The following is a 24,991-nucleotide window of genomic DNA, read 5'->3' on the forward strand; positions in this document are numbered from 1 at the left end:
TCTGCTTTGCTCATAAGTTCAAAACCAAGAGGAGAGGAGAGAAAAATATTTTCTAGAGAGAGAAAATATCTCTAGAGCACCATACACCATAGCCCATTCTATACACCAAAGCCCATTCCCTACACCACACCTAGAATTTAACCTTGACCCTTCTCTCTCATGTGCATGCAAAGGGACCAATGGGTGTGCACCTAGGCTCAAGCTCATCTTAGGTCTATTCTATCTCCTCTACTTCCCTTTTTTCTCTCTCTTCTTTCTTCATTCTTACTCTTTTCTCCTTCTCTTTCTTCCTTGCTCGAGCTCAAGGCGGGCCCAAGTACCTCCCTTCTTTCCCTCTTCTTTCTCTTTTCTTTCCCTCACTCTCTCTCTCGTTCGAAATTATGGACCCGTGCCTAGGGCGGGACCAACTTCCTTTCCATATCTTACCCTCTTAGATTGCTCACCTACACATGTGCCTAACACCCTCTTGTGCCTGCACCTTACATCACGCACCTCCACCCATGCCTAACAGCTTCTCACGCCAGAGCCATGCCTCGCGCACCTCCACCCATGCCTAACAGCCTCTTGTGCCCGCACCTTAGCTCACGCCCTTCTGCCTGCTCCAAATCCAGCACTGTTCCATCTACCCCTATCCACTTACATGCACCAGCATCTAATTCATCTCTCGCCCCAACTGCGCCTGACCTTGCGTGCACCTCTCTGCCCATGCCTAACCTAGCATCTATAGTCGTACCCGCACCTATTCACTTACACTTGCCTGTACCTACACTCTCTCACACCCCTACACTCATATATGTGCCTAGCACTCACCTCTTGCACATTCACGTCTTCATCCTGCACCTGTGCTTAGCACCTACCTGCACATTCACTCCCTTACACTCCTGCCCGCTCCTATTGTACATTCACCCCATCCGCGACTTCTTTTGCCTTAATGCATGTACAACTTCACATATCCTTAGCACCTATCAAACCATGTCCGCGGTTACATTCCATAGCCTCTAACTGCCATTTTCTCCTTACATTTGCATCCATACCGTCCATTTTCTCTTCCCTAAATCATACTATTTTAACCTTTCATTTATTTCATTTTATTGTTTTTATTTATTTTTATCATCTTCTTATCTCTTCTTCTTCATTGATTGCTTCCCTCATTGCCTAAACACTGAACTCGGGGTCGCCTGAGATAGTGTCTTAGGGTCTTGATTCTAGGGTTGCTACTCTAACCACCTTCTCGTATAGTGAACTTGGGTCGTAACAGACATTGATTCTCTTCCACCCAGTTACTTGGGTTGGGGTCATCCTACGTCAGCTTTTTTAGAATCCTGACCCTCTCGCTACTCTAACCATCACGTCACACAGTGCTTGGGCTGTGAGAGGCTTTCTTCTCTCTCATTCTCTCTCTTCCTTTTCTCTCTCTTCTTCAAACCATTCACCCTACAAAGTAGAATCACTCATTCATCAATAGGTATATCAAAGAGGAGCATACTCAATACGAACTACATTAGTAGTTGCTAAGTGAGATTTCAAGGTAACGTGTTGGGTTTTCGAGAGGAGGCCGTATACAAACTGAGCTATCATACAGCTGGAGGGCTTTCGTGTGCTGATCTAAGAGGGCACTAGCCCAGGCTTATCCCATGAACTCAAACCATGGTGAGGTATGTACTCAGTCCATCATTTCATCGTTTTTAAAATCCTCTTACAGTTGGACATACTTATCCACGAGTGATGCACGACCCACGCAAGCTACCCGCGTCAGGTCACGCGGTTGTGCGAGAGGGGTCAACCCGACCCAGGCTCGACCAAACTTGGGAGCTAGTTCCAGATCTTCTAGGTATGAATGTTGTTGTTGTCGTTCGATCTATAAAACTAAATTAAAGTCTGATGGCAGTCTAGAGAGACTTAAAGTTAAACTAGTTGCTAAAGCATATAACCAAGTTGTTTGAATTAATTTCTCTGAAACATTCAGTCCTGTTATTGAGCTTGCTAGTATTTGGATTGTGCTAACCTTAGCTATTATGCGTCAGTAGCCTATTAAACAACATGATGTGAAAAATGGTTTCTTGCATTGCTTTTTTAAATAATTGATATTTATGGAATAACCTCTTGGATTTGTGAGTTCAAACCAATGGTTTAAAAAACGGATCTGTGACCGGGATCGGGCTTCCAAAAAACCGATCCGGATCGGCGAATCGGCGATCCGGATCGAGAATCGGGTGAATCGGTCAGAATAAAGCTTAAAAAAAATTCGAAAAAATTATTAAAATTCATTATAAATATTGTTTTTTAGGAATTCAATAAAAAATGAGGGTACTCCATTAAGAATTTTCATGTTTTTGAATGAATATGCGAATATTGATATGTTCTTTCCCTGTATGAACCGCCATTCAGTATTTAATTTACAGTATTTCGTGCTCATCCCTACACTGTTGCTGTTGGGACTCGATATGTGAATAATATGGCTGGGATAGGGTGGCCTCAGAATCATCATCTCTCTCATTTTCTCTTTGAATAATACGGATTAAAAAAAAAAAAAAACAAATTTTCAAAAAAATCGATCATGGATTAAAAAAAAAATCACAAATTTTCAAAAAATTCTATCATGGATTACAAAAAAAAATTCGATCATGAATTAAAAAAAAAAAAATCACAAATTTTCAAAAAATTCAATCATGGATTACATAAAAATCGATCATGGATTACATAAAATTCGATCATGGATTACATAAAATTCGATCATGGATTACAAAAAAAAACAAACAAAAAAAAACAAAAAATTCAATCGTGGATTACAAAAAAAGAAAAAAACAGTTCGATCATGGATTACAAAAAATTCAATCATGGATTACAAAAAACTCTATCATGGGTTACAAAAAAAGCAAAAAACAAAAAATTCAATCATGGATTACAAAAAATAAAACAAACATTTCGATCATGGATTACAAAAAAAAGACAAACATTTCGATCATGTATTACAAAACATTCGATCATGGATTACAAAAAATTCTATCATGGGTTACAAAAAAAAAAATATAACAAAAAAAGCGATCATGGATTACAAGAAAAGAAAACAAACATTTCGATCATGGATTACAAAAAATTCTATTATGGGTTACAAAAAACCAAAAAATTCGATCATGGATTACAAAAAAACAAAAACAATTCGATCATGGATTACAAAAAAATCGATCAAGTATTACAAAAAAATCTATCATGGATTACAAAAAAAAAAAAAAAAAAAAAACCGTACGGACTCGCCGATTCACTGTTCGAACTCGCCGATTCCGTACAGTGAATCAGCGAGTCACTGTGCGGAATCGTCCGGTTCTCTCTAGAACCGGATGATTTCAGATTTTTCAACCGATCCGGTCCCTTTTCACGAATTCCGAGTCGAACCGGGACTCGTCGTTTTTTAAAACGCTGGTTCAAACTATCCAAATCATGTATGCAAATTTTGATCATTTTAGTGCCTATTATTATTGTTGGGATTTTATTACAGCATAGCTGATTCATCTTTATTTATTTCTCGCACTACTCAAGGTACTATTATTCTTCTCCTTTATGTTGATGATATTATTGTTACTAATGATAATTCAGATCTTTTAGAATGATTCATTCCCCAACTTGGAAGGGAACTTCTAATGAAAGATCTTGGACCTTTACATTACTTTCTTGACATAGAGGTATCTTATTTTTCTGGTGGAATTTTTCTATCACAAAGCAAATATGCCCCGGATCTTCTTGATCGTGCTCAGATGCTTGGTGCCAAACTTATTTCAACACCAATGGCAATGAAGAATAATATTCATGAAAATTCTAATTCATTTTCTAATCCATCCCTTTATCAGAGCATGATTGGTGCACTCCAATACATTACCATAACTCGGCATGACCTTTCCCATAGTGTTAATACAATGTGTCAATTTACACATTCCCCTACAATTGCACATTTTTAAATAGTTATGCGGATTCTTTGTTATCTCAATGGTACACAGTCCTGTGGTATAAGAATTTTATCTTCTAGTTCCCTTAAGTTATATGCTTTCTCTGATGCAGACTGGGATGGGTGTCCAAACACTCGTCATTCAACCACTGGTTTCTGCATTTATCTTGGTTCCAACTACAGTTCTTGGAGTGTTAAGAAATAGTCGAATGTGGCTCGTTCACTTGCCGAAGTGGAATACCGATCTATAACATCCACTTCTGCAGAGCTGACATGGCTTTCTTTTATTTTTGGGATTTTGCAGTGCCGCTTTCTTAGCCACCAACACTTTTTTGTGACAATAGTAGTGCTCTCTACATGACAGTTAATCATGTTTTTCATGCCTGGACAAAGGACATTGAGTTAGACTATCATTTTATGCATGAAAAAGTGGCTCTTAATTATTTATCACTCAATTTGTTTCTTCTTGCAATCAAGTAGTTGATATCTTCACCAAGCCTTTACCACGAGATGTTTTTCGAGATTTGTGTTTCAAACTCAAACTTCAAATGCCTTCTCAATTGAGTTTGAGAGGGAATAATAGAAACAAAATGTAAACAAGATAGGAAAGTGTATACTCTACCATTGCATCACTATTATATATACAATGAAAGAACCACCAAAAAATAGTGTGGGGCACAATTATTTTTTTATAGAAGTTATTTTCTCTCTCTAAAATTCTTTACCGAGAAGTCAAAAAAAATTTATAAATAAAAAAGATACAAAAAAAAAATCTACTAAAGTATGAAAAGTATATAATGAATGATTAAAACAAAACAATTGAAATGAAGTTGAAAATTAATGAAAAAACTAGATTTTACATATTGATTTGTGCCTAAGGGTATTTTAAAAATTTTATGAAAAAGATGGAAAATATAAAAGTGAATATTAATAAAAGTGAATATTAATAATAAAAAAAGAAATTTTAATCTTTACTTTAATGTAAAGAATTAAAAATTACAACCAAATTCTTTATTTTTAGGAATATATATATGTGTTTTTGAAAAAAAAATGTAAATGCCGATAGATAACCAAAACCACCAAAAAATGGAACCGGCCAATAGCCTATTCTGATCTAACCAAGCGGTTAGCAGTTAGATCACCTGGTTTTTCCAATAGAGCACTGAACGATCTCTCTGAGCAAAGTTTAGAGGTGCGCCTAAGCAAAGAAGGTTATATCTGGATATTCAAGGTCGTATGAAAAAGGAAAGGTTTCTGTACTTCCCATATTGCATAGAAGATCTATACTTCCCCTACCATCCAACCGTCTAATTTTGATCAAGAGAGTCACTCATCGTTTGATCTTAGATCCGACGTTTCAAAGTATTTTATTTTTAGTTTTTTTTATACAAATTGTATGAATATGAAATTTGGTGGGGTGCACCTATAAAAAAATATTCAAAATAATTTTTCGATAAAAATATAATGACCAAAATACCCCTTAAAACTTTTAGGGGCATTTTGGTCATTTTATTTTATTGAAAATATTTTGTATATATTTTTCGCTAGTACGAGTTTAATAGAGGATTGGACGCCTACAATTTGGTGTTAAAATAGTTTATAAAAAAATAATTAAAAATAAAATAGTATAAAAACATGACCTTGTGCTTGAGGCAATCTTAACCTTTAATTCAGAATTGACAGTTGGATAAAGGGAAGTATATAAAAAGTTCAAAGAACTCACTATAGCTTCTCGGAGCTGTTAGCTTGCAGCAATGGGGTCTTGAGGGGAATACACCGGAGTTTTTTGACGGTTGAACTGTTAGCTTGCAGCAATGGGGTAATGGCAATGGATAGATGAGTTGCTAGGGTTTCGAGTGAGATAGGGTCAAAGAGATGTCTAGGGTTTTCTTCTCAGAGGGGCGGTGATATTTCTTCTTCTTAGAAAATTTATTTCTTCTCAGAGAGGTGCAGGATCTTCTTTTCTTATAGCCCTGTTCTTCTGCGCGTTGAAATTTTGCCCAGCTCTTCCCCTCTGCCCGTTAAATTTCTGAAAAAGTTGCAGTCCCTGAGTTTGTAGGTCCAAAGCTTTACCCAAGAGAATTGGGGAAAATATGAGTTCCGACTTTTTCCCCATTTTCTGTACCCAAACACTCGAAAGCTACAACATTGGGGACTTTCCTTCCCATTCACAGTTATCAAACGCCCCATGTATAATACACTCCGCAAGATTACACTACATGTACTCCCGATATAAAACGCCTCGTTGGAAATATGTTCACTTCGGACTGAGTAGACAAAGTCTCTCCAAAATAAAAAAGAACAAGTCTACATTAGGTTGCAAACGTATAATATTGAAGTAAGGTGTACTTCAAAAATCACGCAAAAAGAGTATTCCGGCAATGGAGAAACTTCTAATTGATCATCTCAACCTCAAGATGTAAGGTCGTGAAAAAAAAAATGAATTCCAACTCAAAAAATAATGCATCTTGTAAGAAGTTTTTTGACCGTCGATTTTCAAACTTTCCAAGTGCATATTGATATTCTTCATCTGTATTATTTTTGAAAATTTGAATTTTATAATTAAAGATGAAAATATATTTTCAAGCTATAAAGTTTCCAACATAGGAACGACTCTCTAAATAAATTTTAGAGGTGCACCTCACTTCTACAACATAAAGAGATAATCTTATATGAGCTTCATAAAATTGGATTTTGGGTCTGTAAGAACTTAGATCTCTCGATCTGAAAATTTTATGATCTCCGTCGAGCACATTCTTTTCATTATAGGCTGGGTATAATCTTTTTCCTTTTGTTGGCATCCAAGCGGAGAAGTTACATCTAGATATTAAAGGTCTTATGGTGTACCAGCGGGAGCAACACGATCTTTTTTATTTAGGCATACACACCTTTTTAGGTGGACGCATAAAGGTAAATCGTAAATTAGCATCGGACCTACTAGGGAAGGAAAGTTGGGAAACCAATAAAAATAGGAAAATGGTTTGATAGGGCTGCCGCTCTATCAAACAAATAAAGCTTCAAAGCCTCACCTCAAAACTCATCAAAAATTGCAATTTAAGCATTGGAAAACTTTACATCGATCATCTTTCTCGACTTGAACGTTATGTTGTGAAAAAAAATACGATTTCAAGCTCTAAAACTAATACATACTGTAACAAATTATCTAGATCGTCCATTTTTCTTTAAGAATAAGTATTCAACGATCTGCAAGATCTGTACAATTTTTTTAGTTTCAAATTTTATTATTGGTATTGAAAATTGATTTTAGAGCTATCATGGAGATTTTTGTTGCTGAAAGTGCTTTTTAGACGAGGATTTGAAGTGAGGCTTTATTTTGTTTTCATAAAGCCTAAGCCTTATAGAAACAAAATCTATAAAACATATAATAAAATATCCTATTAGCCTAGCCCACAGTAAATCCTCAAATTCAACATAAATTTTAGAAAAAAATTATGGGTATAAATCCCTAATTGGCCAAGGGAAATCGAGAAAATGACCAATAAAAAACAAGCTGAAGTGTGCTAAATAGTGACTATGTACCTTAGAATTAACTATGCTCTTGAAATTATAATAAGACATTAAAAGTTAACAAAATAGTCCTCCTCAAAAAGATTTTTTTACAAGACCCAAAATCAACTCCTTTTTTTTTTTTTTCTTGTTCAATAATTACATATTTATAGAATAAATTCCTAAAATCAAACGTATTCCTTAAGCAGTCCTAGTTGATATTAAATCTTAACTTCTTGTCTTTTAAAAATTAGATTTGCAACTCTAGCCATCAAATTCTTCCAACTAAGAAACACATTAATAACATAACTTAAGTATAAGTTTATATAACCTAAACTTAATTTTAATATAAAAAACTTAGTAAATAAGAATAATTGAAAACCCCATTACATCATTTACTTGCAGTCCTTAAGCTTATTGTGCATCACATCCTTCAAAGGTCATCTCAATATTCGGTAATGAAGTCCCACACGCACCAGAGTATTTTTTTTTTCTTCTATGAAACAATTAATCGAATACTTGATGCGTAACTTTTGGTGGAACTTTAAGATGTCCAATGTAGTTTTAATTTCTCTTTTATACTCTGCATAAAACTCAAGAAGATCGGCATTGATAATAAGATCATATATGCAGTGGTTCGTATGTCAAAATTTTCTCATTACTCGCATCATTTGTACCTAGAGTCCATTGTAGAGCTTGATTCATCCCGGTGCTAAGATTTATCTTAGGGATTACAATCACCCTCTTCGCAACAATTGATATTTTTCTAATCTTTGCAGCTGCTACTGAATTTTGGTAATCTCTTCTTGAAGTTTGCAAGTCTCAACTTGAATGCATTCCATGGCTTGATTTATACCATCTTTAATTTCTTGATTCGTAACAGCTATGATTTTCTGGCGAAGTATCCTCTAACGAAAGAGCGGTTTTTGGTGCCATTATGTCAGATGGATTTCTGAAGCTCTACTACCGATTGATGTAGAAAATAGGGGAATGAACATAAATAAAGAAGAAAAGTAAAAAAATAATAATAATAATTCGTGAGTTATTAAATCTTATTTATGGGTCTGTATATTGTAAAAATATGTATACTTACCAGATAGGATGATCTTTCTGTAATCCTGCAGGATGTAGTCTTTTCCGCTTTGTACATCACGCAGGATATACACGGTAACATCTCTGTATACAATACGGGATTCTCTCCCACAAGTTCAATACCGAAAACATACAGAATTTCTCTTTCACATGGTATCAGAGTAAGGTTTAGGTCTATCATTTGATCGTGTTTAATTTGACAAAGCAACGTATATCTTGGTAGAAGGAGTTTTTCGCCAATTTCTTTTGATCCAGGAGGTGCTTCTATTACAAAATCCAGCAAAGGAATCAGAAGTTTGTGTTCCGGCCAGAATTCGGCAGGTTGCTGCAAACAATTTTTATGGCGCTAGAGCTTTCCGATGTCTTTGTTTTTGCCGACGAAATCAAGGGTTAGTTCTAAATCTGACTTACCCCATCGATTTCATGCCTTGAAACCCAATCCCCAGGCTTCCCCCATTGTTTTCAAGGCACTTCTGCCACCTCTTCCATCTCGGCATCATCGCAAAACTCTCGGAAAATCTCTTTCAAAGCTCTCTTGAACCTGAAGAAAACCAAGAAAGCAGAAAAACTTAAAATTGTTTTTCTCTCTTTACCTCTCGCTTCTTTTTGTCTCGCCTTCTCTGTTCTTCTGTATTTATTTTCATCTATATTTTCTCCCAATATTGTGAAAACCTAAAATATCTGTCTCTCTCTCTACATCTTGTATTTCTTTTTCATCTCCTCTGCTGCTCTATGTTTTCCCTTTCGTTGCAAAAACCCAATTAGTAAGATGTTTTGGTTGAGGCTCTTTCGTTTTTTGTTCCCCTTTCTGGTCTCACTAAAATTTAAAGCCGGCTTCCATTTGAACAAGACACATATATTAAAAACAATCATTGGCTCAATTGGTGTTGACTTAATTCAACTTTTCAGTGGGGACGCATTCTCGATCAATCTGGCATGATTGTTGGTACTCAAGCAATTAGCGTAACACTACTGGCTGTTAGTGTTGGTTCCTTATCGATCACTCTTACAATGGAATAACTCGAGTAGTTGCTCTCATAGTACTGATTGTCTAACATATCTGTATCTGCTTTGTCATGCAATATTGTTTCATCCTCCTAGTTAAGAGACTTTGGTGCTTCTCGCCATATAACGGTCAATGAGTTTATTTTTGTTGACTGTAAATTCGTTTCATGAGTGCACAAAGCATATTGAAGTAGATTGTTATTTTGTTCGGTAAGAATATTTATTCAGGACAATCTTTCTTCCATACATCTCATATTCTACACAACTTGTGGACTTTACAAATTCTCATAATGCTCCTCGTTTCCTAAGCCTTTCTTCCAAACTTTCAATGGTTCGCTTTTAACTATTTCCAGTTTTAAGGGGAGTGTGAAATTGTGTATATTTAGTTTCTTTTTTACGAGATAGGATAAATTTTTCATTTTTTACTTGATAGGATGATCTTTCCATGATCATGCAGGATGCATTCTTTCATTTTTTCTTTGTCACACATGCTATCCATTGTAACACCTATATTTACATATATGGGATTATCTCCCACAAATTCAATAGATAAAAAATACTAATTTATCTTTCACACAGATGAGTCCACCCTAAAGGTTAAGAGATTTGACCATCTCTTGATGTTTGCATGAGAGTCCATCCCAAAAAGATCTTTTCACAAGACTCAAAATAAAATCTTATTCTCTCTCTCTCTTTTTTCTTTTTTTCTTATCACATAGTACTATATTTACAGAAGAAGAAACCTAAAACCTAGCTTGCACCTAAAGAAACATAATCAATATTAAATCTTAACGTATCATCTTTTGAAATTGAACTTTTCAACTTTAGCCTTCAATTCTCTATTCCTAAAAAAAACCATCACATCATCATTGTCAGATCCTTTTCCCAACTAATTGGGGTCAGCTACACGAATGCACAGACACCCCCTCAGAAATTGTGGCTAAAGGAAATCCTAAAAGCCTTATTGCTGAGTACTAAGGATCACACTAAGCCAAGTGAACCATAGTGAATCTAGACCTTCTAGAATTATCCCAAAAACTAGCCAAAGCCTTTTCGAAACCATAGTAAATCCCAAGAGGTCTTTGACAGTCCAAGAAGCATCAAAATTTGACCTACTATTCAAAAGTTACGGCTCGGGAGATATTGTTGATCAAATTGACCAGACAATCTATGAGGCATGAGCCTCCGTAGATCGCACCCAGGCTGCAAAAGTCGTGGGCACTCGTGCAGCCCACGGGTTACGTTAGTTGCCACACCTCGTGCATCTCAATAGGCCCAGAGGCGGTGCTGAGTTTCTAGAAGCCCTGGATAGACTTGAATAAGTCAATTCATAGATGTGATAAACCCAAAAAATGACCAAAATGCCTTTCTCTCAGTTGGATTAGAACCCTAAGATTAATCCTAAATATATCAATCTTGCCCCTAGGCCAAACCTATAAATACCTATTCCAAAAAAGAACATATGAAAATCCTAAGAATATAGCAAAAAATCCAGAAATTTAGAAAATAGTTAGAAAATCCCTAAAAAATATTAGAAATTAGAAAAAAAATCCTAGAAAATAAGTAAAATTCCTAAAACAAATTAAAAAAATCCCAAAAGCCCATAATAGGAATTCATATAAAATATAGGAAGCCCAAAAACGCCTAAAAGCCTTAGAAAACCGCCATCTTACTTTAAAAATCTTTAGGGAAATCTCATACTTAGGAACCCTAAGGACTTCTCCAGCCCTAGAACATCAAATCTAGGATATTTAAACCAATTTATAATAATTTTTAGCAATAAAGAGCATTCAACAAAAGGAGATGGCAACGAATAACAGCCGGATCTGAGCTGGAGACTCTGGGTATTGGGTTCCTTGAGATGAGTATTCTCTTTTTTATATTTTAATTTTTTATTTATCTGATTTTCAGTTATTTGCATATTCTAGGAAATTTTAATTTAGCATTTTCAAGATTTTTAAGATCTGGTAAGCGAAATCTTTAGCTGGCGCTGCCAGTAGATCAGGGAAAGAATCATATACGCAAGAGATGTGCTAGTTCTAGGTCTATGATTTGAGCTACCCCCACGTCTCTATTGATCCACAAAATTTAACTAGTTTTGCATGAATTTGAATTGATCTTACATTAGGGATCGGCACAGATTCACGCATAAATAAATCCTGGTCCGCTATTTTGCTCTATTAAGAGTCATACTCTCAGGAGGCCATATTTCATCATATCATTTCTTACTACTTTCAACCATGTCTTTTTGGGCCTACTCTTTGCCTTTTTTTAGCCTTCCACTTGAACTAACTCTCATATTGTAACGTGTTGTACTGGTTTTGCATCTTACATGGGCATCCTATTGCTTATTGGTGTCACACCTAAGTTTACCTGAATGTATTCATTTCGAGTTTTATCCTTTCCTGTCTTGCTACTCATCCATTTCAACATCTTTATCTTATCTATACTTGTTATATCAGTACGGTGTTTCTTAACATCCCAATATTCTGCATAAAGCAAAGCTGGTCTCACAACAACCTTGGTATACGACAATTATATAAAATTCCGATTGCACATCTCCACTTCGCCCGCCCAAATCTAATTCTACATGAATGTGCTTTGTTTTCAAGTGCTTGCCAAAGAAAAATACAACGTAGAGTTGGTGTGGCAATGTCTTGCAACATCATATTATTGAACACTATAATATGCTCCCTATGGATTATACTTTATCTTAGAAATAATAAAACACAAATATTTTCCGGTGCTTGCTCCCTTTCTTTTCTTCTTTTTTTTTTTGTTTTGTTTTGTTTTTTTTTTAGTAGTTGAGAAATCAAAGTTGATATGTAATACTGCTAACCAGCCAGGTACTCACCCTAGAGACTTATTATTGTGAGAAACTGCATTTCTGTATAATTGGGCCCTAAGGCCCCATGAAGATGTATTATTGAGCTTAACAAAGATGTGAACAATAACCCCAATTTATAGGGTTACAGAGTTGTGTATTACTAAAAAAACTAACATATGTAATGAAACACCTTCCTAATATGGGTACACATAAGAGGAACGAAAATATTGTCCATAAACATAAGTGTAGGTTTCTATATTTTCCACACTCCCCCCTCAAACTTAAGGTAATAATGATTTGCAGAAACCTGCATCGTCTTCAGGTGCAAGGCATGACCAATAGAAGTAGTATTCTCCATGCTCAGATTGCTTGAACAACAAGCAGAGAAAGCGGTAGATCTTAGGAACAGACGGCTTCAGGAACAGACGGAACATTCGGGATCAAGAAATTTATTCATCAAACAGGAGGCTCTTGGAAGAGCCAAGAGAAATCAGTGGCGGATCAACAACATAGTCGGATCTTAGATTCGAAATTGAGAACAATAAGATCCAAACAGATCAAAAAGTCGAAACACTCGACAGAAAGACAGATCAGAGAGTCAAAACATGACTCGATAGAGAGACAGATCAACTAGTTGAAACGCGACTCAACAGAGAGACAGATCAAATAGTCGAAAACATGACTCAGCAGAGAGACAAATCAGATAGTCGAAAACATGATTCAATAGAGAGACAAATCAAAGTCGATCCAAATTAGATTTAGAGTTGATTAATAAGCAGATCATATTGAAGAACTATATGACTGGTTTTCCCAAAGAAACAGACATGGAGATGGTGTCAAGCTCCATTAAAATCAAAGTACCAGAGGGCTCTAACTCCATTATTGTGAAGAATCTCTACCTCTCTTGTGACCCCACTCTGAGGGTTGGAATGAGAAAACCAGAAAACTTGAGTTATTTCGTTGGCTTCGCGTATTACCTTGGAGAGAAACTGATGAAGATATTCTAGAGAGATAGAGAAAGGCTGAGATTTGGGAAAGATGAGACCTAGAACGAGATTTGGGAAAGATGAGACTTAGAATGAGATTTGGGGTGGAAATATTACGGGCAGAGAGAAGTGAGAGAGATTAGAGGAAGATCGAGAGAGAGAGACAGAGAGAGAGAGAGAGAGAGAGAGAGAGTAGATCTGTAGAGTGAGAGCAGAGATCTAATGAGAGAAAGAGAGAGAGCGTCGATTAGTAGAGAGAGAGAGAGAGAGCAGGGAATAGAGGGACGGATGCTGGTTCACAAGAGAAGCTAGTTCACAGGTAGATAAAGGAAGAGAGCACTTCATATCCTTGGAGAGAGTAAGCAGTTCACAACGTGTGCGTGCAATAGAGAGAGAGAGACCGGTTCACACCCGAGAGACCAGTTAATACCACAGCCAAGAGAGAGAAGTAAAGCGAGACCAGATTGATAAGAGAGAGAGCAGCAATTGAGAGATTAAAAAGCAACGATCAAGAGATTAGAGAAGCAAGGAAGCCCAAACTAGATTGCAAGGAAGTGGCTCTGATATGATGTGAGAAACTGTTTTTCTGTATAATTGGGCCTTAAGACCCCAGGAAAATTTATTATTGACCTTAACAAAGATGTGAACAAGAGCCCCAATTTATAGGGTTACAAAGTTGTGTATTACTAAATAAACTAACATATGCAATGAACCACCTTCCTAATATAGGTAAACATCAATGCAGGTTTTTATATTTCTACAATTATGTAATTCATTTGTTGGGTGCATAAACTGGGTGAGTGCTTCCATATAACAAAGTCGGGGGATTCTTTGGATCTTAAAATTCCCATATCGTTTTCAGTTAAACTCAATATCCAGTTCTAAAGAAAAGGGAAAAAAACAAATAAAAATGCTTCAAATCAATTTCTTTTAAAGATAAATGTAGTGTACCACTAGAGTTCGAAGAGTTTAGGAGTTTTCTTTTTTTTTATCTTGATTTATTAAAATATACATAAACTATCAACAATTTAACAATTGACCCTTTTGCAACTGTTCCAACATATTTCCTTTTCTATATTCATTTATGTGGGTTTTATTTATTATTTGTAGAGAAAGATTTGGTGGTGCCATGAAACCAAATTGTATATATGATAGTAAAAACTCCATCGTAATAGAATTTGATTAATCCTAAATGTTTCAAGACGATGTTTATTAATCCCTTTCAATTGTTCTAACTCATGGTCATCTGTCTTTTAATAGAGTTCCCTATTTTTATGGATTTTATTTGAAATTGTTCAAAAGGTGAATCAAAGATCAGTAAATTAACATATAAAACATTAATTTTTTTGGCCCCTCGACTATGCGTATTTTTGTTGTATGCCCAACCAGAAATATCTTTCCTTATTTATATTCATTTATATATTGTTTATTTATTATTTGCATAGAAAGATTTGGTGGTGCCATGGAGCCAAATTGTATATATGGTGGTAAAAACGCCATGGTAATAGAAAGAGTTGATGGTGCTATAAAAACACCATGGTAATAGAAATCGCTAAAACTAAAAAATAAAAAAGCTAGTCATTATAGAATATCTTGGTTTAGAAGAGAGAAAGAGAGAGGCAGATTTCCTATTTTTATCCATTTTATTTTCAATTGTTCAAAAGGTGAATCAAAGATCGGTAAATTATCATATAAAAGATTAATTTTTTTGGTCCCTCGACTGTACGTATTTTTGTTGTACGCCCAACCAAAAAATATGTTTCCTTATTTATATTCATTTATAAATTGTTTATTTATGATCTTTATTTATTATTTGCATACCATGGTAATAGAAATCGCATCTCCAACCAGAAAATACGTTTCCTTATTTATATTCATTTATATATTGTTTTATGTTTCCTTATTTATATTCATTTATATATTGTTTATTTATTATTTACATACCATGGTAATAGAAATCACTAAAAAAAAAAATCTAGGTATTATAGAATCCCTTCAGGGAATCGAACCAAAGACCTTATCAATGCTGAACCACACGCCACTGTGATAGCCAAATAGGTCATTGATGATGTAAGCCTTTCTTTAAGCTTAGAGAAAAGTTTCAATACGGATGCATCCTTATCATAGAACCTACGGATGCACCCTTATCAATCGTCCGATCAATTAGACGGTTGAGATGTTTGACCAAATTTCAAGAAAGCATTTCATCCACCGGCAACCTCCTGTTTATGTTTTTTCCCTCTATTTCTCTCTCTACGAATCATTTCCCTCCAAAATTTTTTCGTTGTGTGTAGTTTGTTCTCACGCTCTCTCTCTCTTTCTACCCTCTCATCCCAAGCTGTTCTTGTAATTTTCACCATCATCCAACCCTCTCTCTCTCTCTACCCCCTCATCCTATGAGACATCCCACATATGGTAGTACCTGAGAAAAGAGGAGAGTTAGGGTAAATAGAGATCTCCCAAGTTATGAAGCAACCCACACATGGGTAAAATTTATTACGCGAGAAAAAGGGGAGAAATGGGGTGAGTAGAAAGAGAAGAGGAAGAGAAGTTCAGACCGGCTGATTTAGAGCCACATGAGGTACAAGAATTACAGAGAAATAGGGGAGAGTTGGGATGAGTAGATAAAAAATTGGATGACCATTTTTTTTCTGAGGGTTAATATTGTATTAAATTTGTGAAAATTATTACACAAGGGTGAAATTTAGAGAGACAGCCCACATACGGTTGCCCTATACAAAAAGAGACGCCAAAAAAATGTTTATTATGCCATGATGGAGGTTTTTGAATATATAACATGAATATATATGGTGAAATTTATGCATCAATTTATACAAATTTTTCAATTGATTCGAAAAATGACTTTAGGGTGTTTCTAAATGGATGAGATATGAATGATTTGGATCGATTATTACATTGTTTGGTTCTGATTTGAGAGAGAAAATTAAAGAAAGGCAGATGGGTGATTTACGGCTCAATAACAAGAGGTGTGCATCAATTTCTACAAATTATTCAATTGATCAGAAAAATGACCTTAGGGTTTTTCTAAATGGATGAAATATGAACGATTTGAATCAATTATTACATTGTTTGGTTCTGATTTAAGAGAAAAAATTAAAGAACGACAGATGGGTGATTTAGGGTTCAATAACAAGAGGCTTCGATGCAAAAACCTCACTGAAATTGTTTTCTTTTTGTTTGAAATGGGCATCATGGTGGATCTACAAAGGATTGTCATGCTAAAATCAATTGGATGCATCCTTACCTGAAGATGATACTCGAGAAATTTTGATGAAGGTTTTGAGCTTCAATAACTTGCAGCTCAAGCTTATGACTGCAAACGTTGTAATCCTAAAGCCTCCAATCTGAACTTCTCTTCCTCTTTTTTACTAAAGAAGTGTTCTATTTGGTGTGAATCTTTTTTCTTTAAGCTGAGTTTGCTTTGTTAGCGAATTTTTTTTTTTTTTTTCCCATGTATTTTGTAGGGTTTCTTATTGTCTTTAAATGGTTAAGAGATGTAATGAAGTTGTGATGATAGCTAGTGATAATTTTTTTCTTAGACCATACAAACAACAAACAATTGACTGCTAATAAGTATTTTCCAAAATGAGGATTGAGTATGTATTTGTTGCCTTTAAATGATTTTAGCATTCTATCTTAACAACAATGGAAATATTTCTAATAATATTCTATGTTGTTATAAGTAGTACCATTTATGAGTTCTTTTTAACACCCTTCTAATATTTTATGGTTAATATTTATAAATTTGATGATATTGTTTACTTTGAGAAAGATAAATTGCTAATATTTATGTATTTGATATTGTTTACAACTAAATAATATTAATAGTGCTACAGAGTAACGATAGATTGCTAAAGAGTAATATGAGCAATGATAGCGATTGTTGTAATGAGATGGAAGTATTTAATACTAGTTTTGAGATTTTCTAAATAATTATATGATTTAAAGTTGGTAGATGAATCTTCTACTTGCTTTTCTCTTTCATGTTATAGATTTATAAAATAGAATGGACATGTACTTGGACACAAGGTTTACAATTGACTTGGAGTTAGGAAGTAAGTCAGTTGGTAATAGGACATAGGAAAGTACAAAGGCAGAAAATCCTATTGAGGATTACCCAACAGAGGTGGACTATGATGATTTAGGTTGTCACAATGAAATGGAGGATATTAATGATTACGACAATGATGACAGCAACAAGTTTGATGTATGCCAAGATACGGAGGATGCATATGAGACTAAGGTGGATGAGCCTCAAGGTTTTGTACTTAGTGATAATGTCCCTAAAGAGGGTATGCGATTTGAATCCCATAAAGATGCATTTGACTTTTATAACAAATATGCAAAAAAAATGGGTTTTAGTGTTAGGTATTTTTCGATTCATCATTCAAGGAGATATGGGTCAGTCATTGCTTATAAGTATGTATGTTCAAAAGAAGGTTATCGACATGAGAAATACAAGGGGAATCACTCACGGCTCCAAACAAGGACAGGGTGCAAAGCCTTACTAAGAATAAAAAAGAAAGATGGTTTTTGGATCATTGTGGCACACGATAAAAAGCATTCTCATGCTTTAACTTTACCATCCAAAGTTCATCGCATTCCATCACATTGTGAAATTTCAGAGCACAAAAGGCGAATGATCCATATGTATATTAACTGCACCGAAGATACAAAAGTGCTTAGTACTTAGGCTAGTGGCCCAAGGAGTCTCCCTTTTATTGAAATAGATTGGAAGAATGAAATCTACAGAAGTCAGAGAAAAAATTCAAAGTTGATAAGAGGGATGCAGTGGGGTTGATGGAGTTCTTTGCTACTAATATTGCTAAAAACCAGTTATTTGCATACGAATGCAAGTTGATGAAGAAGGGAACCTTAGCAATGTACTATGGATTGATGCAAAATCGAGAATTGCTTATGAGCTATTGGGGATGTCATCATATTCGATACCACATACAAAACTAATATCTATCAGATGCCGTGTGCCCTAATTTTAGGAGTGAACCACCACACAAAGACTATATTATTAGGTTGTGCATTACTCCATAAAGAAGATGAGGAGCCTTTTATATGGCTCTTTACAAAGTGGTTGAGGTGATGAATGGGTATCAACCCAAGTCAATCGTCACAGACCAAGACAAGGCAATGACCCTCGCAATAAAAAGGTGTTCCCAGAGTCCCAACATCGCTTGTGTAGATGACATCTTACACAAAAGTTTGAGCAAAAAATAGCACAAGTTGAGCACAAACATCCATCCTTCCATGCAGAATTCTATAAATGTATTGACTAGTGCACCACCATAAATGAATTTGAAGACACATTGCTAAGAATGATAGAAAAATATGATTTAAAGAATAATGAATGGTTGCGGTCTTTATATGAAATTCGACATCAGTGGGTAGATGTATATTTACAAAACTGATTCTTTGCTGGCAATAGGACAAGGGGAAGAAGAAGTGAAGCTATGAACAAAGACATCAAGGCATATGTGAATTCACATACCAACTTGACTACATTTGTAGGCAAACTACAAGAATTAATTGACAAAAAATTTGATGATGAAAACACTGCAGACTTTAAATCTCATAACGAGACACCAGCTATGAAGACTGCCTCTCACAAGGAGAAGCAGATAGCTGAAATTTATACCCCAACTATCTTTTCGAACTTCTTCCAGCCAAAGTTGATGGAAGCCATAATCTTACTTGTGAAGTCCAAGAGGAAGATGAGGTGGTATGCATATTTAGTTTGAAAGAATATGTGGTATGTAACAGAGCTCACATTCAGAAACATAGAGGAGCAAGCAATATGTAGTTGTCATATATATGAGCGAATGGGTATCCCTTGTAGTCATATGCTCAGGGTGTTTTTTCTAAAAAATATTTTTGAATTACCCCAACATTACATAATGAAAAGATGGACAAAATTTGTTACAAAGGGGATTGCTCGTAATGGTCATGGAGTTAAAGTACAACCTAATTGTGAGGATACCTATTCAACACGCTACAATGATCTATTTTGACATTGCAACATTCTATCAGTAAATGGTGCAGTGAGTGTAGGTTTGTATGAGTTGCAAAGATGGTTATAGATGAGACATGTGATAAGGTTGCTGCTAGAATTGATATGGAAAAGGCTTCTACAATACAAGGATCTTCTACCCATAGCAGCCCCGGATACATAGGATCCCCTTGTGTGACACCCATCCTCTCTGTGGTTTCAAATCCACATGTGACCATAAAGGCTCCAATTTATGCAAAGCCAAAGGGGTGGCCTAGCTATTTAAATTTGAAACCTGTGTAGCACACGGTATGATATAATATTTTTTGTACTTGTGAGCTAATGCATTGTTTCTATTTTAAAACCTCGAGTTTAATTGTTGTTGATGTTTTCACGTCTATTTGCTACTTTTCAAACTCTAAAAATTGAATAACTAACTTGCTATTTAGCTTTGAGCAGACCTCATTTTCTTAATGCTTATGGTTAAATCATGAAATTGTATGTTGAGTAGATTGAAATAGGTTTTAATCATGAAATCTTTTCCATGGTAATCCACTATCATTGAGTTGTTCCTTGTTTTCTATTTTGGTACATGAGCTATTGAAAGAACAATTAACCTCCAAGGATGGGAGAGTCACACCCAATATGATGTGGCTAGGGAGCAGCAGTGATTAGCCTTTGAATTAACAATGATTTACATATGTTTTTGATATCTACAACCTTAAGTTTTTTGATGCCTAATTACACATTTTTTTATATGTAATTATATAATTTTTTGAGATCTAGTTGGATAGTTTTTTTTTTTTATATGTAATCATTGCAAAATTGTAAATATAATGCCCTTCAAATACATGGTATTTTGTATGAACAAGTAGGAAACCTAACTTGAAACTATATGTTTTGTATGCTTGATGCCTTACGGACTCAAATGTTGATCTATCTAACTCTCTCTCTCTCTCTCTCACACACACACACACTTTTGCAGTATTCAAGTTTTCTCATTGTTTCAACATGTAAGGTTCTTCTCCTTCCTTTCGTCACTTAACTTTTTGATAATTCAATGTATTTGATGTGGAACTTGCCTTAGATTTGCATGTTTAACCAATGTTTGCAACATCATGTGTACAAATGTGCTTTCTCAAGGTCTTTCATAATCAAGCAAATGAGACCAACCCTCCTCTCAGTTGCTGCCATTTACTATTCTGAAAGCCGTCTCTCTCTCTCTCTCTCTCTCTCTCTCTCTCTCTCTCTCTCTCTCTCTCTCTCTCTCTCTCTCTCTCTCTCTCTCTCTCTCTCTCTCTCTCTCTCTCTCTCTCTCTCTCTCGTACATGGATTATATATGATGTATTTGGTGTTGTTGTTGCAAAGATAGGTGAATGTGTATTTGGTGCGGCTATTGTGGGAGATCTTTGGAGAATGTAGTAGTGGTTGAGAGTGCTGCTTAAGAATATGTATTTGGTGTGGCAGTTGTGGTAAGTGCATATTTTGAGATTGTAATAGATGTGGCTAGTGTGGCTAAATTATGAAGAGGCTGTATTTCTCTCTTATATTGTGAATGAAGTTTTGCTTGAGAATCTATATTTCGTATGGATGGTGCTTGAGAACTATATTGCATAATACTATATACAAACTAGGATTTCATGATATATGCTTTATAGGATGGCATTGGATGGAGATGGCAAGATTGGGTTATGAGTCCAAGTTGCTTTTCTGTGATTTTTTTTTTCTCTTTCTAGGAAGCCTACAATGTTTAAGGGACGGCTGTCCCTGTTCCCATTTTTGTTATGAGTAAATTTTTGTTATGAGATTTGCATGCAAATGACATGTAGTTTCCATGCAATAAATTAGAGATCACTTCAAGTCCTTTTTCTTACCAATCCAATTATATAATTTTACCCTTTTTCGTCCTTTATGTCACTCACTTGAATATTTCTCTTGTTGTGTATTTTTCTCCTTGTTTCTTTTTTCATACAAATGGCATTATGAGAGACTATTTTTCTGGTTTGGCTGTTAGAGTGCCACCATGGGCTAGTCATAGTTTGTAATATGAGGAACTACAGTTCATAAGTTGCCCATTATTACCTACTGATTTTGTTGGTTCTCATTCAAACACTGAGAAAGAAATATTTTGGGGTGGATTTTGAGGTTTTTCTTGTTGATTGAATTTGAGAATCTCTTCTAATGCTGCAACCAGGATGTTAAATAGAACCTTTCAACATTCAATCTTTCCATTTTTATTTTTTCCGAGAACAGTTACTTCATGAGAGATGAGAGAGTGCTTCCTATAGGCCCATTACACTCAAATATTCTGATGTATAATAATGATATGGAGTTGAGAGGTTTCTTGAAAACATGCTAAGAAATTATACTCTTTGGCCCAACCGGGACTTAGGGCTGTAAATGGGTTGGGTCTGGGCATGGGTCCTGGGATGGCTGCACCTAGATATAGTTCAGCTTGTGGTGCAAAATATACAGAAAAGGATATAGTAAGCCAGTCTACTGGTGGAACATTATCAGGTAAATGGGTCAAATTATATCTTACAAACCTAGTTGTCTGATGTGCTCGTGATTATGTTTTTAATTTCTTTTATCATTTTGATGCATATAAAACTTTACTTAAAGAACTTTATCAGAATACCTTTGCCAATCCTGACCATTGAAGCGTTAAATTTATGTATACAAGTCGGACCAACCACAACTTCACCTGCCATGCCAACGGGCTAGGTCCAGACCAATATCTAGGTCAGGTAAGTCGGTCAATTTGACTGATTGCCCCACCCAAACCCATGTTTCTTATGACAACGGTTTGGAGAACAGGGTATCGCCCAATTCCCTGAATCATTGTTCTTGTACACCAACATCAATACAAAAATATTGGCTGGGATGAAGAGCCAATATAACAATAAATATGCTAAAAGCATGGAAATAACGTCACTCAAGAGAAATATGAATAAATACCAATTAAAGATGCTATAGAAATAACTATTACAGTTCGTTCTGGTCAAAATCTCTCTCTCTCTCTCTCTCGCCCACGCACGAACAACAACAAAGGATCCCACATTTTTGCACCAGGACAGTCTTCATGGATCTTCCAGAAGCTTCTCTCATGGATTGGTGCTCCAGATACAAAATTACAGATACAATTTTCTCACTAACATGTCAAAATGAGGGAGAACCTTACTCCTAAAAAATGGCTCTCACGTTAAGTGAGAAATAGTACGAAGGCTTACGAGGTAATGAATGTGAAGAATTGGAGATTTGCGTTATAAGAAAAAAGAATGAGATGGCAAAAGAATAAGAGCTATGTCATGTCAAAATAGACTCTAACCAATCCGATGTGTATTTGTAAGCCACAAAAGTGACCGCCCCAGCTGAGGCTGCCTTGATAATAGAAGGGACGATGCCTTTGTAAAGACCGGCCCAACCCTCTGCTTGCACTATACTGTGTAAAGCATCCCACATGTTCTTGTATGCATGACTCTCAACCCGGGCTCCATGTTTTGGGTGTCTTTGCAGCGCTTCAATCTGCAATTGAAGGATGAACAAAATTTAATAATTCATGTCAACTTTGAAATCATTGTGCAATAATCAACATCAACCAAAAATGGCAATCAATATAAAAAATGGAAATCAATTATTTTCAAAAAAGGAATAATAAGAAGAAATACTTATTATAAGATTGGCTATTAGAATCATGCCCATCCAATTAAATGATGGAAGCTGATGGAGAGACAGACTTGCAAGAACATGGCATGAGCCCAAAGCTGCATTCTAATCTATCTATCTCCATTTCTCTGTCAACATGCATCATTTTATCAGATGGTCATTACCCAAATGAACTGCGGTACACTATTTTTTAAGTTTGTACTGTACTTTGCCGTATTGGATGAAATATTCAATTAAGACATGAACTGTGTAAATTAATAATAATGAAGGACGTCGTATGAAGAATTCATGATCATAACAGATGGTGAATGAATTGAAAGCATTATAAGAAAGTTGAGAATGAAGTTATGCCCATGATATTTTTAATGGAATTAAGGCCACAATGTTTTTCAGCAGTTACATTGGCTTACTTGACTTGTATATTATGTGAGGAAATAACTAGAATTGACGGTCATTTGAAACAATTTAATCATAGAATGAAAAAGAACATGATATTTTTTTAACAACAAATCAAGTTTTTATTTTTTGGGAGTCATATTATAGAGGAATAGCCCTCAAAACATTCATAATCAAACCCCTGAATCAAAATTTAAATGCAAGCAAGTGGTTTTGTGGTTCCCAACTACCAATTTATACACAAACAAAGAAATCCAGATCATGAATAATGGTAAACATTTTACTTAACTCAACTTATTGAACCAAAGTAAAAATCAATTTATCTGAGAGCCTAGGTGGAATAAAAGTACCTCAAATTCGGTGCCTCAAATCCTCAAAAACAAGAGATCAAACAGGCAATGACAGCAAGCATAAATGAAAATGGGATTCAAAAAGAGTCATGCAGTTAGCCAATTGAAAGTTCATAAACCATCCATCAATAAGAAAAGGATAGAACAAGTTATTTCGAAGTTAATGATACTACATGAGTCATAAATATTAACATAAAATTGAGCCACATGGTACTACATTCACATCAATACGTGTCATACAACAAAGCCATCTCCAAATTGAGTCATAAATATTAAACGACATTCACATTTGTCTCATACAACAAAAGCCATCCCCAAATTGTGTTGATTCAATGAGTAAACAAAAGCTTCAATTTGTCTCATACAACAAAAGCCATCCCCAAATCATAACGACATTCACATCAATTCAAAGTGGTCTCATACAGCAAAAGCCATCCCCAAATTGAGTTGATTTACGTATACACCTCTCAAATACAACAAAAGCCATCCCCAAATTGAACTGATTTAGAAGTGTATACACTTTTCAATCAATACAGAGTTGTCTCATACTACAAAAGCCATCCCCAAATCGAGCGAATTTAAGAGTGCATACACTTATCAATCTATCAACAACTTCAAGATAGTTCAACCATTGGCTTTTAGCCTCACCTTGGTTTTTAGCCTCACCGGTAATTAAGACTTAAAAAAGCAAACTCATCTTAAACAAAAAAGACTCACAACAAATAGAACACTTCTTTAATTAAAAATAAAATAAAATTGGATGGTCATTTTTTTTTTTTTTTTCTGAGGGTTAACATTATATTAAATTTGTTAAAATTATTACAAATGGGTGAAATTTAAAGAGACAGCCCACATACGGGTACCCTATAGAATGCCCAAAACATGCTTGCTATGCTATGATGAAGGTAGGGTGAAGGTTTTTGGATATATAACATTAATATATATGGAAAAAATTGTGCATCAATTTCTACAAATTTTTCAATTGATCCGCAAAATCACCTTAAGGTTTTTCTAAATGGATGAAATATGAACGATTTGAATCAATTATTAGATTGTTTGGTTTTGATTTGAGAGAGAAAATTAAAGAAGGGCGGATGGGCGATTTAGGGTTAATAACATGAGGTCTCGATGTAAAAACCTCACTGAAATCGTTTTCATTTTGTTTGAAATGGGGATCTACAAAAGATCGTCACGCTAAAA

At 35.2% G+C, this 24,991-nt stretch overlaps 3 long non-coding RNA genes and 1 pseudogene across 3 annotated transcripts; 2 read left to right on the top strand and 2 right to left on the bottom strand.

Moving 5' to 3' along the window:
* Positions 1-3,870: 3,870 nt before the first annotated feature.
* Positions 3,871-6,086, bottom strand: LOC148781332 (uncharacterized). Its single transcript, XR_016059096.1, has 2 exons — positions 5,664-6,086; positions 3,871-4,323 (listed from the first exon to the last, which is right to left on the bottom strand). It is a non-coding gene; the product is annotated as an uncharacterized LOC148781332 (long non-coding RNA).
* A 1,500-nt stretch (positions 6,087-7,586) lies between these two features.
* Positions 7,587-9,612, top strand: LOC148781333 (uncharacterized). Its single transcript, XR_016058728.1, has 2 exons — positions 7,587-8,700; positions 8,795-9,612. It is a non-coding gene; the product is annotated as an uncharacterized LOC148781333 (long non-coding RNA).
* Positions 9,613-17,393: 7,781 nt separating this feature from the next.
* Positions 17,394-19,131, top strand: LOC148781334 (protein FAR1-RELATED SEQUENCE 5-like; annotated as a pseudogene).
* A 3,179-nt stretch (positions 19,132-22,310) lies between these two features.
* Positions 22,311-23,218, bottom strand: LOC148781335 (uncharacterized). Its single transcript, XR_016058729.1, has 2 exons — positions 23,048-23,218; positions 22,311-22,904 (listed from the first exon to the last, which is right to left on the bottom strand). It is a non-coding gene; the product is annotated as an uncharacterized LOC148781335 (long non-coding RNA).
* Between the last annotated feature and the right edge of the window lie 1,773 nt (positions 23,219-24,991).

This window comes from Amborella trichopoda, chromosome 7, assembly GCF_054954075.1.
Source record: "Amborella trichopoda isolate Santa Cruz 75 chromosome 7, AtrichopodaSantaCruz75HAP2 v2.0, whole genome shotgun sequence".
Taxonomy (NCBI): Eukaryota; Viridiplantae; Streptophyta; class Magnoliopsida; order Amborellales; family Amborellaceae; genus Amborella; species Amborella trichopoda.